Source organism: Macaca nemestrina, chromosome 13 (assembly GCF_043159975.1).
Source record: "Macaca nemestrina isolate mMacNem1 chromosome 13, mMacNem.hap1, whole genome shotgun sequence".
Classification (NCBI taxonomy): Eukaryota; Metazoa; Chordata; class Mammalia; order Primates; family Cercopithecidae; genus Macaca; species Macaca nemestrina.
The window spans coordinates 60,614,935-60,633,331 of NC_092137.1; the positions used below are offsets into that span (position 1 = coordinate 60,614,935).

General features: G+C 46.0%; 1 long non-coding RNA gene across 5 annotated transcripts in view; it reads right to left on the reverse strand.

The window, feature by feature from the left end:
* Positions 1 to 18,397, reverse strand: part of LOC105465087 (uncharacterized) — a 39,664-nt gene that overhangs the window by 4,163 nt on the left and 17,104 nt on the right. For 2 of the 5 annotated variants that reach the window (XR_011611762.1, XR_977287.2), the window contains 3 exons: positions 15,083 to 17,999; positions 3,951 to 4,783; positions 1,416 to 3,260 (listed from right to left, as the gene is read on the reverse strand). This is a non-coding gene — a long non-coding RNA (uncharacterized lncRNA). Of the gene's footprint in view, positions 1 to 1,415; positions 3,261 to 3,950; positions 4,784 to 15,082; positions 18,000 to 18,397 lie in introns of those variants that run through there. The other 3 variants (XR_011611760.1, XR_011611761.1, XR_011611763.1) reach the window with 3 other exon arrangements.

Genomic DNA, 18,397 nt, shown 5'->3' on the forward strand with positions numbered 1-18,397 from the left:
TTTTCTCGGAGCCTGGTGCTGTAGCCTGAGGTGGTTTGGCAAAGAGGTTGCTTGAACAAAGAGGTCAGGCCTCAGCAATGGGCAGTGAGGTCTCTGCTCCCAGGCCCTGGACAGCCTCCAGAACATCCGGGTCACTCCTAAGAATCCAGGATCCAGACCCGGTACACACATATCAGAAGCTCAGATTTCCCACATCAGGAAGGGAAATAAAGACTACATTCTTAGGCCGGGCGCCGCGGCTCACACCTGTAATCCCAGCACTTTGGGAGGCCGAGGTGGGTGGATCACGAGGTCAGGAGTTCAAGACTAGCCTGGCCAAGATGGTGAAACCCAGTCTCTACTAAAAACACAAAAATCAGCCGGGCATAGTGGCGGGCATCTGTAATCCCAGCTGCTCGGGAGGCTGAGGCCAAGAATTGCTTGAACCCAGGAGGCAGAGGTTGCAGCAAGACTCCATCTAAAAAAAAAAAAGTCTACATTCTTTGAAGGCCTAAACAAGGTGCTTTCAAAGGCCCAATCTTCCCTCCCTTTTAAAAAGTGTGCTCTCAAAATTATTTGAATCTGCCCTGTTAAACAGCTGACTGATCATCTGATGAATGGGAATGAAAAAATAAGTAGTCCAGACACCATTCCAGCACGGAAAGGCGGTGCCATGCTCTCATTCCTTCTTTCATTAAATACATATTTGTTGAACACCTACTATATGCCATAAGCTAGAGCTACATCTGAAAACGAAACAGACTTGCCCCTTCTCCTGTGGCTCTTACAGTTTAGTGGGGAAGACACATTAACCAAATAACTAAGTAATTTCCTGTGGGCCTCGTGTGCTTTAGGGGAAACTGACCTCATCTGGGGGGTCAAGGAAGGCCTTTCTGAGGGCAAACATTCAAGCTGGAACCTGAAGGACACATGGTGTTAAACATGTGAACGGTGGAGGAAGAGCTTTTGAGGCAGGCACCGTGGAGGAGGCTAAAGGGTCCAGAGACCACCATAGGCAAAGACCAAGAGGTGCTGTCACCAGGCCTGGCAGGTCACGCTCTCAGGGTGCAGCGTTGTCCCAAGTGCAATGAGCAGACTAACGTGATCTATTCATGTTTTTAAAAAGAACGCTCCTGGGGCTGGGCACGGTGGCTCACACCTATAATCCTAACACTGTGGGAGGCCAAGACAGGCAGATTGCCTGAGCTCAGGAGTTCGAGACCACCCTGGGCAACATGGTGAAACCCCATCTCTACTAAAATACAAAAAAAAAAAAAAAATAGCTGGGCCTAGTGGTGTGCACCTATAGTCCCAGCTACTCAGGAGGCTGAGGCATAAGAATTGCTTGAACCCGGGAGGCAGAGGTTGCAGTGTGAGCCAAGATTGAGGCACTGTACTCCAGCCTGAGTGACACAGCAAGACTCTGCCTCAAAAAAAAAAAAAAAACCTCTCCCTAGAACTCCTGTTGTTCCTGGAGCTCTGAGAAAACGTGGTTTGAAAAGGGCCGACCTGAGGAATCAGGGTCTTGGTCTTCATTTCCATCAATGATTGACTTTTGTGATCACAGGAGTTGCATTCAGATGGTTTGCTGAGAATGTTGCTCTGGCAGACACGAAAGAGAATGTGGGAAACACAGACACGGCTCTGGGGCGCCATGAATGTAGACAAAACACACTCAGCAAAGCAACAAATCCCCACACTGGGTAATCAGGAAGGAGATGAGTGTGGTCTTCCGGTGAGACCCGTTCTTTCTGAGGGGCGCTGCAGGCACCAGAGGCCCCTGCTCACTCATGACTCCCTCAGCCAATCTCCGCCTTCTGCCAGCCAGCCAGACTCCTCAACCGCCAGAGATTAGAAGAAAATAAGGCTGTCCTATTGCCTCTAAATCAAGTGATGAAGCATGACAACTGTCAGGACACTTTTTTAAACGATTTGTCCTGAGGTCTGTGAACACATTCTTCCTGAGGCAAAGGAAAACAAAACAAACCAAACCATTGTGCACAGCTTTGGGCACACCCGTCTCAAGTGTCCCTGAGGACCAGGATCTTTGACTCCTCCTGCCCAGAGGAAGCTTCCAGAAGAACACTGTTCTCCAGTGGCTGTTGGGCTGTGGTATTTTTCACAGGAAAGGGAAGTAGGGTCTCTGTGAGAATCGGCCACCTGCCCCAGGTCCCCCCAAAGTTGACATAATGCCTGGACTGTATTCTGCTCTAGCTCTCTTCACAAACCCTGAGCGGGGAGAGGGGCAGTGCTCTGTGATTTATTCATCCTGCTTCCATCCTTCATGCAGTGCATGAATAAATGAAAGAGAAGGTGTACTCAGCTGAAAGGAAAATAAAAAAGAAGGGAATAAGAGACACCCCCCTGGCCAAAGCATGAAAAAATAGGCAATTTTTTCAAAAAGCCATTGCATAGGTTAAAATCGCCCCAGGGAATGTTTAACTTGCTCCTTGGTCATTTATTTGAGCTTTAGGCCACTCTTGGGCTGTGCTGCTTAATGGAAAGAGTATTTACCTTAGCAACCGCGGCAAACCAGGGATCCAGCAGGCATGCTGGGAGGACACAAAATACCTTCACAAAGGAGGCCATCAGCTAAGAAAATGTCAGACTTCACATTTGGGGATGCCATCAAGGGATCTTTTAAAAATATTTTTCTGTTAATGATGACTGAGGGTGGAGAAAGAGAAGGAGAAGAAAAAGGTACACTCAAGTTTCCCTTCTATTTTTCACAACTGCCCCTGCTTTTCCCTGTTCCCCCTCCTCTGTTGAACAGTACACAAGCAGGTAAGACAGACTGAGAAAGGATCATTTGGGAAAAGGAGTTTGGAAAGCAATGTCTTTCTTCCTGCCACCTTGTTGCCAGCAGTCATCAACATGCACACAGGAAGCTCCATGTAAAATCTTAGAGTCATTTTCCCCACAAGTCAAGAGGTAAAAGGTATCCAGATGTATGCTCTTGCATATCCAGTCTTCTGCTCCCCACACTTAAATGCATAACATTGGCTGGACGCAGTGGCCCACGCCTGTAATCCCAGCACTTTGGGAGACTGAGGCGGGTGGATCACCTGAGGTCAGGAGTTCGAGACCAGCCTGGCTGATATGATGAAACCCTGTCTCTACTAAAACTACAAAAATTAGTCAGGCGTTGTGGCGCGAACCTGTAATTCCAGCAACTTGGGAGGCTGAGGCAGGAGAATCATTTGAACCCAGCAGGCAGAGGTTGCAGTCAGCCAAGATTACACCATTGCACTCCAGCCTGGGGGATAAGAGTGAAACTCCATCTTAAAAAAAAAAAAAAAAGCATAACATTTTACTTGTCTGTGTCTAATATCAGGCCTACAGCATGCACACGTGTGTGCACACATACACACACACACCACACACACACACACCAAGCAGCCCTCTTGTTTTCAGGAGCACAGAAAGAATTCCACTATTTAGACGCAGTCAATTGGCCCAGATGATACACTGATAGCCTGGAGTGTTAAGGCCTAGACCACCAAAAGAGAAGCAATGGGCATTTGTACTTTCCAAGGAGTTCCAGCAAGTTCTCAACCTGGTGACTTAGCAGAAATCCCAAGGCAGAGGTCCTCCAGCTTTTCATGGGGAAACTTCCTCATCAATGGGACACAGCGGGTTGGAGGGAACAGTGGGGGAAGTGATGGGTGGTGAGTGGGAAGGAAGGGTAAAAGTGCAGAGGGCAGCTGTCAACTGGGAATCTTACTGCAAGCTACGAGAATGCAGATCAAGCCAGCACCTCCCAGCAGCTCTGCTCCACATATGCACACATCACCTGAGACGTCACCATCTCAGATATGATTGTTCAGCCTCAAAGCTGAGCAAGCACAGTCTTTAGTGCTGGCAACAAAATAGATGTCTGACCTCTTAGGTCTGACTTAGCAAAGGCAGACTCTGTAATTGTTGGCATAGGCTAAGGTGCAGTGACTAAACAACAGAAGTTTATTTCTTACTCGTGTAACATCTTGGGCAGTGCTCCAGTCTGTGAGCAGTTCTCTCCCCACAGTCTTTCAAGGGGCCAGGCTCCTTCTGTCGTGAGGCTCTGCCATGCACGGAAGCTTCACTCCCTAGGGTTGGTGAAAGACGGAAAGGATATAGAAGAGTGTTGGCCTGGAAGAGGTACACTCCACTTTCACTCACATTCCCCTGATGAGGAATTGTTGTGTCTCTGCTCAGATGTAAGAAAAGGACTAAGAAATGGAGTCCCTGGCTGGGCAACTCCTCCCCAGTGGCAACTTTATAGTATGGAAAGGAGATGGCCACCTCTTCCACAGTAACTCTGAATTCATCCTCTCCTCTGCTCCCAGGAAAAATCTTGGTTTACACATGACAAATAAGATAGAAACTACATTCATTTCACTTTACTTCTACTTTCTAATTAAGGTTGGGGGGCCAGGCGTGTTGGCTTATGTCTGTAATCCTAGTGCTGTGGGAGGCCAAAGCAGACAGATCACTTGAAGTCAGAGTTCGAGACCCGCCAGGCCAACATGGTGAAACCCCATCTCTACTAAAAATACAAAAATTGACCAGCCACTAAAGACTGTTGCCCACACTAAAGGCTGTACTTGCTCAGCTTTGAGGCTGAACAACCACATTTGAGATGACGACGTCTCAGGTGCCTGTAATCCCAGCTACTGGGGAGGCTAAGGCAGGAGAATCACTTGAACCCAGGAGGCAGAGGTTGCAGTGAGTGGAGGTTGCACTGTTGACATTTTGGGCAGCAGGATTCCTTGTTGTAGGGGTCTGTCATGTGCACTCCAGCCTGAGCAGCAGAGAAAGACTCCATCTTAAAAAAAGAAAGAAAGAAAGAAAAAGAAAAAAGGTTGAGGAGATGATCAAAGAAGAGGAAGGCCAGGGAGAAGTCACTTACCTCCCTTTTATTCTATTTGAGTGCCTAGTTAGTGCATGAGTGGTATCTTAGCAGCCCACCCCACCCCACCCCAGGCTTAACTAAATGTGAAGATCTCATTGGTTCCAATGTCAGAAAAATGATGAAGTCCAAATGCGTCAGAGTCCTGTTCATTCTGTTCCTGGCCTTCCTTCTCCCATCTCCTCCTCCTCCTATCATCATTCAGCCTACACACCAGCCACATCCAGCTCTCTCTGCCCGTGCCCGCCATGCTCTTTAATGCTTTCGCACCCATGCACACTGTTCCTTCAGCATAAAATGCCCTTTCCCCTCTGCTGTGCCTGGCAAACTTCCACGCACTGTTCAAGATGCAGCTCAAGCATACACTTGCTCCCCGCCCTTAGTCCCATAATGCTTTGAGCATGCATCCGTTAAAGCACTTAGGTTACTTTGTGTCTGTCTCCAATTAGACCAACAGTTTCCAACGAGGCAATTTCACCCTCTACCCCCAAGGACATTTGGCAATGTCTAGAGACATTTTTGGTTGTCACAACTGGGGGGAGGAGGTGATACTGGCATCTAGTGGATAGAGGCCAGGGATGCTGCTAAAAATCCTATAATGCACAGGACAGACCCCCACAATAAAGAATTCTCCTGCCCAAAATGTTAACAGTGCAGAGGTTAAGAACCTCTGAATTAGATGGTGAGTTTCTCAGAGCAAGGATATCCCATTTCTTTGGAATCACCCTAGCAATGTCACAGTGTTGTACAATGTACATAGCGGGCTCTCTAGGAATGTTAAATGGGAGGATGGATGAATAGATAGATACATAGATAGATACATAGATAGATAGATAGATAGATAGATAGATAGATAGATAGATAGATCAACATTGGAGCAAACCACATAGACTGAAGAACTGAGAAGCCGGGCTTATCTCCTGAGTTGTCCTTGGCATGAAAAGATGCAGAATCTCCAAACTTCAAGCTTCCATGGCCAGAGAACAACTGGTTAAACTGCAGGAGCTGCCAAAGAGAGACCCCAGGAGGTCGAGGACCTTTCCTGGAGCTTACCACTAAATTCAGCAGCTCACTAAATACATTAGGCACAATTTTAATACATACGTTTGTGTCTTTCCCTTTTTTTTTTTTTTTGCAACTTGTATTCTGCTAATTGATTTGTAGAATATAAATTATGTTTATCAATGTAAATAATTTGCATTCTGAACTTGTTTGTTTTACTTTACGCATCTTCATACCCTTTAGTCCCTGGGAACCCTGAGGGACAAAGTGTTTCATAAACTGGTTAATAAGCGTATTTTCAGGAATAATGGTTTTTTGGTTTTTGGGGTTTTTTGAGGTTTTTTTCTTTTTTTTTTTTTTTTTTTTTGAGATGGAGTCTCACTCTGTCACCCAGCCTGGAGTGCAGTGGCACGATCTCAGCTCACTGCAACCTCCACCTCCCGGGTTCACGCCATTCTCCTGTCTCAGCCTCCTGAGAAGATGGGACTGCAGGCGCCCGCCACCACGCCCGGCTAATTTTTTGTATTTTTAGTAGAGATAGGGTTTCACTATGTTAGCCAGGTTGGTCTCGATCTCCTGACCTCATGATCCGCCCGCCTCAGCATCCCAAAGTGTTGGGATTACAGGCGTGAGCCACTGCGCCCAGCCAGGAATAATGTATTTTTTAATACCAGGCTTATTTAACTGTGGTTTGCTTGCTGCTACTCAGGCAAGAAGTAGGTGATTATTCGACCCAATCTGACATCACTCCCAGGGCGTGCCCCATCCCAGCCCCTGCAGAACTTCCAGTTAGAAAAGCAGCAACCGCAGCACATGCTGCAGCATAGAAGTGGATCCCCTCAACTCCCCTCCTTGTGCCCATGGATTCCAGCTGTCCCTTTTCTATCACCAAACAGGCTGACGACAACTACAGCTGAACATCATGTCAAAGGGCAGCCCCTGCCCACTGGTTACTCTGGGACTGTGGCCCAGGACTCTGCAGACAGCGAGCTCAGAGGTCTGCAGAGCCCTCTCCCTAAGTGTGCCCCAAACTCCATCATGCCCAGGGGACTTCAGGGCTTTTGACAAGCATGTTCAGCTGAGTTCAGAGCAGCCCAATTCCAAGAGCTTTAACTAAACAAAAGCTCTGTGCCAAGCGCTGTGCTAGAAACTTGAGACTTAAAGAGAAATTTTCGAAGAAACAGAGCTACTTGGGCTGGGAGGAGCAGGGGAGACAGACATGCAGACAAATAATTACAGGCCTGTGTGTCAGGGCAGTGACAGCAGTAAGGATGAAGGGCTATGGGAACAGAGAAGCCCGGACCAGACACAGAGCCTGGCCCTGGCCATTTCCCTGCAGAGGAGAAAATGACGGCTGGCTGAAGGTCGGGGAGGGGGCAACTTCTGACCTACAGTCCCATCTAGGTCCCCAGGCTGAGGTTCTCTACAACTCTGATGACAGCCCAGGACCACTCCTCTGCCTTGGACTTCATGGGGAGCCGAGCTTCCCTCTTACAAACCCCACATGATTCCCTTTCTCAGGAGGGAGTGGGGGTCGATGGCTAAGTCCGGCCTATCAGGAGTGGGGCCCGCTGGGGCCTGGGGGGCTCGCACAGACTAAACATTTAAAACCCTGAACTCCCACAGATGTCAGTCTGGCTGGACGGCACAGTTGGACACCTCCGAAAGGCTGTCCACTCCCTGTCTGAGAATAAACAGGACCACAAAGTGTTGGATTTTTTTTTTTTTTTTTTTGGTATGACTGTGTGTGTGTGTGTGTGAGAGAGAGAGAGAGAGAGAGAGAGAGAGTTCCTTAACTCAGAGGTCAGCAGAGGCTCAGCCCTGCCCACCTCAGCCCCACACACCAATCCCTCAGCCCACAGACTTTCCCAGGACTCTGTCCCCCTCCCCCTCCCCCACACCCTTCCAGATGCTCTCAAGGCCTCTGTCCGTGGAGGCTTCCTTGAAGACTAACCCTCACATCTCTCCAGCCTCCCCCTCCAGGAGTTATTATCCCAATGCTTCTGAGTTGTTCAAAACCCCATAACCTGAAGTATGAGCTGCAATGTGCTATCGTGGATAGTGCCTGGGGCCATGGCTTGAGTATCAACATTACACTGGTGGTTCAGCCTTGGGTAAATGGGTAACTCAAAGTTTCTACCTGAGACTGAAGAATCTGCCCTTTCAGCCCCCATCATGGACCCCTTATTGTTCCAGTAGAGCCAACCCTGGCTCTTCTGAACTTTCCCAGTAAACACCCCAGTGCCCAGTGAACTACACAGTTCTATTGCATAAACAATCCTTTATTCTCCAAATTTCTCTCAAGTTAGGGGATAGAGATCTGATAAATATGGACCCAGAGGACCCAGAACACAATAGTTCTAAACTCCTCCCATAAATGTCTGTCTGTTCGCCCCACAGCCTCTCCCCTTCCTCTCCCAGCAGTCGCAGCCTCAGCCCCACCCGAGGCTCTCTTTCTCTGCCTCTGCTTCTCCTAGACCAGAGGATGCCAAACTATGACAGCTCAAGAAGGCTGTGGAGGAGCTTCCATGAAGTCCCTTCCCCGCAGACCAGCCAGCACATCCTCAGTGGGGAGTCTTAATTATGATGAAGGGTGAGTCCAACTTCAAAATTCCTGGAATTCAGAGGGGTCCAGTGTGCGCATCTTTAATTTAATTACTATTTATTATTTATCATCCCTTCATAACCCAAGAAGCTTCAAACCTTTAAAGAATTAGACATGTGTACTACCAAGATCTGCAACCCAGAGTGTAACAGATAAATCACTGGCTTCCTTCCTTTTAAAAAAAAAAAAAAATTGTTTAACGTCTTTACCATTTCTGCTTCTCCCTAAAATGTGTTTACCCTGAATTAACCTTACAGAAAAAAATTCCTTCCCCAGGGAGCAAGAGGAGGGCAGGTATATTGAGAGTCAACTCAAAGCTGACCTTTAACCCTCAGACTTTTCATCAGAAGATTGACCATATATTAAGCTGAGGGCAGCTGCAGCTGCCCTTGGCCCCTCATCCTTATCACGAATCAGATGCCTCTTCTCCCAGGCTGGCTTCAGTCCAGAAGCTCAGCTCAGCCAGTACAGATCGTGTTCCCCATGCCCAGGCTGCTTCCAGAATCCAGGACACTCCCATTGCCTTCAAAAAGCAGGGCTACCACCAAGCAACTACACAGCAAAGACCAATAAGGACAGGTCAGACCTGGAGGGGAAACTTGCTCTGCTGAGCATCCCTTAGCCCCAAGAAGTCCTTCTCATCACTCAATTTGATGCCTAAAATCCCTTCTGCAAGTGAGCAAGACTTTTACTCCACAATTGGAACTGAGGCTACAAAATGCCCCAAAAAGTAACTCATTGGCTTTAGTTCATGTTTCCAAGGGCTAATAACTTCTAGAGTTAGTCTTTGAGGGCCTTTCAAAGAGCATGCCAAAGGGCATGGAGGCAGCATGGTGGGAAAAACTTAGCATTTGAATTAGACAGACTTGAATTGAAATCCTGGCTTCATCCCATACTGGCTGTGTGATCTTGGCTGAGTTACTTAACCTCTCTGAAGGTCACTTTCTTCATGTGTAAAACATTTAAATCATTGGGTTATCATAAATAGCAAAGGTGCTGGCATAAGTAAAGTGCCTGGCATATAGATGGTCAACTTTCTTCTGTCTCTTGTACAGAGGAAACTCAAAAAAAAAAAAAAGGAAAAAACAAATAAAATGATACTTCACTTGTTTCACCATTGAGTACTAACTCCTCTGACATATAAATAGGAATTCATAAGTAAAATAAGCTTAAAAACTGGGGAAACCACACATTCTTAGGAGGTTTGCATGATAGCATATTTTAATCTATATTCTGTATGATGGGTAGGGAAAATTTTTCCTGTAAAGGGCCAGATGGTAAATACTTTTGACTTTGAGGGCCAATCTCAGTCATGACTACTCATCTCTGCCACTGGAAGCAGTCATAGACTTAGATAGCATAGATGCATAAAAGAACAGGCATTGCTGTGCTCCAGTAAAACATAATGTACAAAAGCAGGTGATGGTCTGGATTTGGCCCCTGGGCTGCAGTTTGCCAACTCCGGTTCTATACCAACCTGTCCCAACAAGTTTCATGACTTTTGAGCATCACAGGGATACCTCTGAAGATCTTGCCATATTTCACACTGAAGTCTGGGGGAGCATTGAACCCCTGGGTGTGTCCAGCAGTTTGTTGAGCCCTCTAAACTGCCACTGGGTTGAGTGAGTCTAGACTGTCCTGTTAGGGTCTTCGATGATGGTTGCTCATATTTGGGGAAATATGCTGTGTCCCAACCCAGGCTATCTGGCCACATGAAGTTTGGCTTAGCTTCTCCAAGGAGGACTCAAAGGCTAAAGGGGTAAATAAACAATATGCAGAACACTTTGTCTCCTTCATATCCATTATCTCAACACATTTCAAAACAAAGTCATAGCGAGAGTAGATAACATTACCCCACTTCACAGACCTAAAAGCTGAGGCACCAGGGAGGAGCCTGAACTACCCAAAATTTGATGGTTGGCTAATCGGTGACATGAGAAATAAAATGTCGTTCTTACTCTTTCTGCCATATCACAGTATCTCCCCTTGCCCAGTTTGTCCTGCTTTTTGCTTGATGTTAGAACTTGTGAAGTAGCATGAGCAGACATCAACCACACTGAAAGGGACCCACATTTTTAAGAGTAGAGAAAACATGAATTAAGAAGCTCATGAAGATAGGAATTAACGAAGTGCTGTGTGTAATTTGTGATGTCCCAGGCATACTGCAAAGATTATGTCTCATTTCAAAGAGCAACCTCTGCCACCTGGAAGCCGGTTTAGGGCAGGCGGAGCAGGGCCAAGGCTGCTAGTGTGAGTCATCAGCCCCCAGGCTGGGGCTTTTCTGCACAATGCCACTGTCCGATCTCCCCAGCTTGTTCCTGGCACCTTGCTTCTTTGTCCAAGCAGGTCATTAAGCAGGTAAAATTGACCTTGATCTATTTAAGAACATCTTTCAAAATGGCAGCTGGTCTAAACAGGGTGTCGAGCATTCGTGCTCATCCTAGGGGTACTGCTCAGTTTCTGGAAGGATTCCATAATACACGGAGGAGTGAAGGATTCTCCAGCTTCCTAAAATTAGGGAAATTGTGTTTTGCTCAGAAGTATTCGTCCATTGAGGAATTCAAGCCTCATTTCTGAGCAGGCTCCCTTTCCCTTTGCCAAAATGTACATTTTAAAACTCTGCCTTTGCCCCACAGATTTGTCTAAATCGCCTCTAACTCTTTGAAATAAGGGCTGGATATAAATCTTACCAAATAATGACTAATGTATATTAAGAGTCAACTCCATGCCAGGCACTCTGCCTGCAATAACTCATGCCATGTTCACAATAACCTCACAGCTGAGTTAGTATTGTCTCCATTTTCCAGATGAAGAAGGAAGGATCTCAGAGAAGGCACAGTTTCAAGTGATACTCAGGATCTGAACTCAGGTCTGTGTGTCTCTAAGTCCTGCCTTTGCTACTTGCGCTCACTCATGGATGTATCTCTCTTTCGTAAATCTCAAGTAAAGTTTCAACAATGCTGCAAGTCTAAAGCAAAGATTAGGAAACTGCTCTCCACTGGGAGCTCATTCTTCCTTTCCCTGGTCTTCAAATAATCAGTGTCTGAAGGATGAAGAAGGAAAGTGACTACGGTATCCACCAGTCTTGCCCCCTTTCCTAAAGCATCCTTGGGGTATGTCACTGTACCCTCCCAGCCAGGGTCTCCTCCAGGTCAGTGGGTCTTTTTCGAGGACTATGGTGATAGGGACAGATGTCTACCAGGGATCAGGCAAAGATCATCAAGCTCTGGTGACCAAAGCCAGAGGTGAACTATGGGCCGCAGAAATGAAAGGTTGGCCGTCAGCCCATACTCCCCTGTTCCTGCCCCTCACCACAGGGCAACAGACAACCCTGAAACTCAGAAGCCATAATCACTGCTCTCTGAAGCCATTTCAAATGCATCTGACCGCCCAGGTTTAATTCATCTCCTTTGAGGTTTCAGGAGATGACCCGACCCTGGGCTGCAGACCCGAGGCTCACCTTCAAGGATGCGGCCATGAAATATGACACCACTCCCCGTCTCCGCAGCCTCCAGTCAATCCCCAAGGCCTCAGACTGCCACAGGACCCCAGGAGGTGGATGCAGACAGGCCTGACCAGGCAGAGGACGGGGAACATGACCCTCCAGAGCTTCTCATGCCACCACATTAAAAAAAATGTGGACTAGGTCAAATTTCATGCATTTCTTCTGGTTTACGAAAAGCAAGTGTGAGAGTCTGGGTGGGAAGGCAACTCAAAGGACAGTCCCCAAGGTACAGAAACCCAGACAGCCCCTGCGTAGGGGGGAAGGGGGGACATGCTGTTTGACAAAGGTGTCATGTGATATTAAACATGGTCTCAGACCTATGAACACTGACCTTCGCCCCTGCCAGCCCCGCCCTTTCTCTCCCCACTCCCCTGTTTCAAATCCGAAATGTATATTTGGCCTGAATACAAAATACCTTCCTCCAACCAGAACTGAACGTTTGCACACCCTGACTGCATTGAAATGATACAATGCCGGGGTCAGAGTAACACAAAATACTAGGACCACTAGACATAACACAGACTCTTTATTTCTAAACACCACTATAGCAGTTGGCAGTCCCCAACCCCCATCTCCAACCCAAGTCTCAAATGTAAGAGAATTTTCACTTTATCTCCTCGGGCTTGTTTTCCCTTCACTCTCCTTATTCATTCCATGTCCTTGTATTTTATTTTTCCTTTTATTAAAAAATATATATATCAGTGCCTTCTCTAGAGCCCTCCTTTTTAAAACAGCACAAGAAGGCACCTTAAGGGAGGGTGTGGAAATCTGTTTGCAACTTTCTGGAGTGTAATTCTAAACCACAAGGAAGAATATCCTTCCGCCTGTGCAGCTAAAAAATTTGACAAACCACAACAGCTTTTCTCACTCAGAGGCAGGACACCTCCTCCAGCTGAAAAAACTGGATTCTGAAAAGAAGGAATTGTAGGAAAACTAACCAAAAAGTCCAAAACACTCACCTTTGAGTTTGGAGCATCTCGTTGACTGTATATCTGTGTGTGTGCATTTGAGTGTGTGGACACGAGTATGCACGAGTGTATCTTTGTGCAAGTAAGTGTATGTGTGTGTGGATGAGCGAATGTGTATATGCAAGTGTACATATATGTGTGTATTAGAGTGTGTGCATGTGAGTTTATGAGTGAGAGTGCGAACATATGTGAGCGCCTGTTCATGCGAGTGTGTATGTGTATGTGTCAGTAGTGAGTGTACATGTGTTAGCATGAGTGTGCATGTGTATGTCTGGGTTTTTTAATGGAGAAATACAGTGTCTGATGAACCAGCTAGACTAAGGGTCTCTTGGCTCCACCTGGAATCTACCATCCAACCCTTGCTCCTTACCTTAGGGCAAAGGTGAGGCTAAAGTTGACTGGAGGTAGGCGATGAACAAGGGCCAGAGAAAAGCAAGGCAGAGAGCGCTCTGGGGTATCAGTTCTGTAACTGAAGACACTCTCAACATTTGCAGACTTTGCTGCAGGTCCCAGGAAAGCCTATCACAAGAGGGAAAGCCTATGGCAAGATGGGCAAGCTCCCTTGAACGGAAAGGTGAGGCTCACAGCACAGCTGTCTGCTGGTGCATCCGTTTCCTCAGTTATTACACCTGCCCCAAGCTCCTGGTTCTTGCAGGAAAAGTCCGCACTGCATCAGAATAAAGATGCCCAGGCATAAGTCTGCTGTATTTCTACATTTGTGGGCCAAGAGACTGATGCATCCAAACTGGTTCAAGCCTCTTGAAGACCTCATTCCACCATTACCCAAGTATTTCCCCCATCCCTCCCAGGCCCCAGCACACTAGCCACCAAATGACAACAGACTTCAGAATTAAATTTCCCTTTTTTTCCCCATAAATATATAGTCTTCACAACTCCTTTATATTTTCTAATCTCCTAAACTCATTTAATTATGTCCAGAGTAATTAAACTTGCTATCAGGGGGCATCTGGAAGGAAAGTTAATACATTTTAATTTTACTTATACAATGAATATTTGATCCCACATACAGTGTAGGGGAAGGCGCTTGTACACACACAATCTTGCATAATGCACTCTTGGGGATCATGGGTTGCAGGAGGTTGGCAGGGTGGGAGCCAGCAGGATTCACCCAGACATGCTAGGAGACAGTGAGCACCATGTGGACGCGACCTCGGGGTGAAAAGGGATTAGTGAGGAGTATTAAGACTGGGCAGGGTGGGGCCTCAGGAATCTCAGACACCCTTTGACCAAAGTCCCCAGGAGTCGTATCAGACAAAAATCTTCCTAAGATTTGAGGATTCATGATTCCTTTTGAAAGCAGACAGAGGTGGGGTTAAAAAAATAATAATAATAAGGTGTGGCTAGTACTAACCCTCCCTCCCCAATCAAATTCTGCATGGGGCTTTCTTCCTCCACCTGTCTGACAGGTGAAAGTGGGCAGGGGCAAACCTCCTCCCAAATTCCCCTTCTGAGAAGGGGTAGAAGGTGGGGTGCTTGTCCGGCACAAGTACATATTGCGTCTCCATCTACATGCACCATGCCATACCCCCACTGCTTGTAGACAAAAAGGAATGAGTCAAATGACTGTCAAGTGACTCAACACCTGACAGGCTGTGTGGCCATTATGTGGGTCCCTTCCCTACTGTCTCCTGGTGACTGAAGCCAGCCTCAGTTTTGTCCTCTGTGATGTGAGGACTTGAGCAAGAAGCTTGCCAAAGCTTCCCTAGCCAGGATACTCTACAATTGCACTCCCCTGGCTTCAGGCCTCCCTAGGGAACTGTACCTCCTGGTGAGAAGCGGTTGTGGGCCAAGATCTGTTGGCAGCAGAGCTCCCCAGCAAGGGTCTTTAATCCACATGGGGACAGTTAGCATAACTGAAATTTAATCAAATAAATGGCTAAAACTTAATTGTGAAGTGGGAGCTTGCCTATGCCATCTCACGGCTGGCATGCTCCCTAATCACACAGCTTACTGCATGGCTGGACGCCATCCGAGGGACAGGGTAGGACCGAGGCAGCTCCTGCTCACCTCCCAGTTGTCCCCAGACCATGCACACTCAGGTCCTGGTGAGGCCACCTGTCACCAGAAGGCCCATTATGCTAACATGCAACTAAGATAAAATGGATAACTCTTACCGGGGCAAAAGATCCCTCGTGGGAAAGGCTCATGGTAAGAGAACGCACCTCCCTGGAAACAGATGTCTTGGTCCTATAACACAAATTGCAGTATCACATCCCCAAAACACAAGCCCTCCCATAAATCATTCAGGGGAGCCTGTTTCGTTTTCCTGTTCTGATGAAAGTGACCTGCGTGTGGGGCTCAAGGCCAAAAGCACTGCCACACTCGAGCAACTCCACACTTCCCCACGGCTTACTGTAAAGATGCTGACCAAAACCACCAGGGCTGGAACCGCTGCCCTGCCTGACCTGTAGAAGTTGGCATTCCCCAGGGTTCTGCCCACAGGCTGAGCCCCTGCCCTTTCCCCTCCTCCTTTGCCAATCCTACCAAGCGCTCAATGCCCACCCACGTGGGTCTTCTTTCTCCCGCCTTTGTTGGATCATCTCACGCAGAGTTGGGGGCTCCGGGTCCCATTTTTTATCTTCTATAGTGCTCAGTCTACAGCTCTGGTTCAGGCATTCTCTCTGACTCTACCTTGCATTGTTTGTTTCACACAAACATGTTTTCTCTCTCCACATTGTATTTTCTTCAATCAACAAAAATTCACCAACTGTAAGTGTGCAATTCAATGAGTTTTGTCAAACGTATACAACCATATGACCACCACAAAAATTATGCGTAGAACACTGACATTATCTCTCACCTGTTTGCCATTAATCTCCCCCATCCAGGCCCCATGGCTGTTGGGAATCTCTGATGTGTCTTCTATCACTATTGTTTTGCCTTGTCCAGAGTTTTGCATTTTGCATCATTCAGAATGTAGCCTTTGTGGTTGGCTTCTTTCACATGGCATATTCTTTGAGATTCATCCACATTATTGCACTCATCAACACATCATATGGTTGCATGCATAAAGTACTTCAGTACTTCAGCTCTTTTTAGAACTGAGTAATATTCCAGTGTATGTATAGATCACAATTTGTTTACCCATTCATCACTTGATGGGTATTTCAGTTATTTCCAGTTTCCCTTAATATAACAGAATGCTACTATGAACATTTAAATACAAGTCTTTGTGTGGATGTACGTTCTCATTTCTCCTGGGAATATAGCTAGCAGATAAATTGCTGAGTCACACGCAGTCAGTGTATATTTCACTACATAAGAAATCGCCAAAGTCTTTCCCAAAGTGGCGGTGTCATCTTGCATTTCTAGTGAATGAGAGTTCCAGTTGCTCCACAATTGGCCAGTGCCTGTTATTGTTGGTCTTTTTAATTTTGATCATTCGAGTGCATATGTAGTGATATCTCCTTATGGTTTTAATTTGCGTTTCCCTAATGACTAATGATGTTCAGCATCTTTCCATGTGTTTATTTGCCATGTCTTCTTTGGTGGAATGTCTGTTCAAATCTTTTGCTCATTTTCATTGTGTTGCATTGATTTCTTACTATTGACTTGTGAGAGTGCTTTCTTTATTCTGGATACAAGTTCTTTATCAGATATATTTTTTGCAAAAACTTTCTCCCAGTCTGTTTTGCCTTTTTATTTTATTAATGGTGTCTTTTGAAGAGCAAAAATTTTAAACTTTGATAATGCCTGATTTATCAATTTTTTGTTTAATAGTTTGGTTTGTGTGTGCATGTGTGTCCTATTTAAAAATTATTTCTCTAACGCAAAGTCACATTGATTTTCTCCATGTTTTCTTTTATAGTTGTTGCCCTACATTTAGATCTGTGATCCACTTTAAGTTAATTTTTGTGTGTGGTGTGAGTTGTGGGTTGAAGTTCTTTTTTTTTTTTTTTTTTTTGCATATAAATACTAATTATTCCAGCTCCTTTGATGAAAAGATTACCTTTTCCCCCATTAAACTGCTTGTGCATCTTTGTCAAAATCAGTTAATCTTATATGCATGGGTCTATTTCTAGACTTTATTCTGTTCTATTGATCCTGTCTGTCTGTGCACTAACACCACAAGTTTTGAAGTCAGATAGTACTGTATAAGTCCTCCAAATGTGTTTTTCTTTTTCAAAATTGCTTTAAATATTTGAGGCATTTGCATTTCACATCCATTTTAGAATCAGTTTGTCAATTTCAACAACAACAAAAAAAGCCTGCTGGGATTTGGATTGGATTTGCATTGACTATTGATCAATTTCTCTCCCTGTTATGTTTTAAGCTCCTGGAGGACAAGGAACCTATCTTGCATTTCCCCATGGTTCCTGAGCGATAGTCAACTCCGTGCCTACCTCTGGCAATGTGGCTGTGATTCGGGGCAGGGAGGGTGGAAGCCAAGCGAGAGAAGGTAAAGCAGAAGGCAAGGGATGGTATAGAGTCACAGGCAGACGTGAGGATGATGAATGGGAACTCTTGGTTGGTGTCATGTATTTTGGCAGTGGCACAAGGAAGTGGTGACTCAGGAGAGGCCAGTTTTCTTCTCATAGCCAAGGTCACTGTTTCACAATCAGGGAAAGTTGCAAGATCCCCAGAACTTGAGACTTCTAGGACAAGCTAGGGTTCCTAGAGTCTGGGATCTGGTGAACAATTGCCAAAGACTAGAATGGAAGTTGATTTCATGTCTGTCTTACTTTGGCTTCCTTCTAGAAAGAGCTAGAAAGGTCTTAGAGATCATCTAGTCCATATTTTATAGATGAGCAAAACAAGAACTGGAAAGATTGAGGTCACAGAGTTAAACAGTGAGTTGGTAGCACCCTAAGACTACTAAAAAATTCAGGTCTTCTGTCCTCAAGGCTGTTGACCTTTTGGCTGTATCACATCTCCTCCGCTTTTTTTGTTTGTTTGTTTGTTTTGGTAATGTTCGTCCTCTCCTGTCTGTCACCAGAGAACTTCACAGAACTGGAGCTCTTAGAAGTCAATCAATTGGCTGTCAGAATTTGGTCTTCAAGTCTCCCTGACGCCTCCTCCCTTTCTGTGCATCTATCAACACAAGACATTATTAAGAAAGCTTAGTGGCTTCTCATGAAAATCCCCTCTGTAACCAGACTCCCTTTCCCTGCCATTTTCTTCAAGCCAGCTTTGGCCTTCCCAGGTATTTTGGTGAGATGGGATGGGCTCTAAAACAGAAATCAGGGACACAATTTTTAAACCACCTATCCCTTACTTATCAGGCAAATCACTGAACTTCTCCAAGCCACCCATGGTTTTCGCTCTCAGATGAGGACGGTAACACTCACCCTATCTGCTTGAAGGCTTATAAGAACACAGTGAAAATAGAGCAGAAGTCCCCTCCAATGCCTACAAGGTGGCATATAATGGAAGATACAAGGAAGAAGATAACACACTCCAGAAACAAACTTTTTCTGAAACTTCACTGC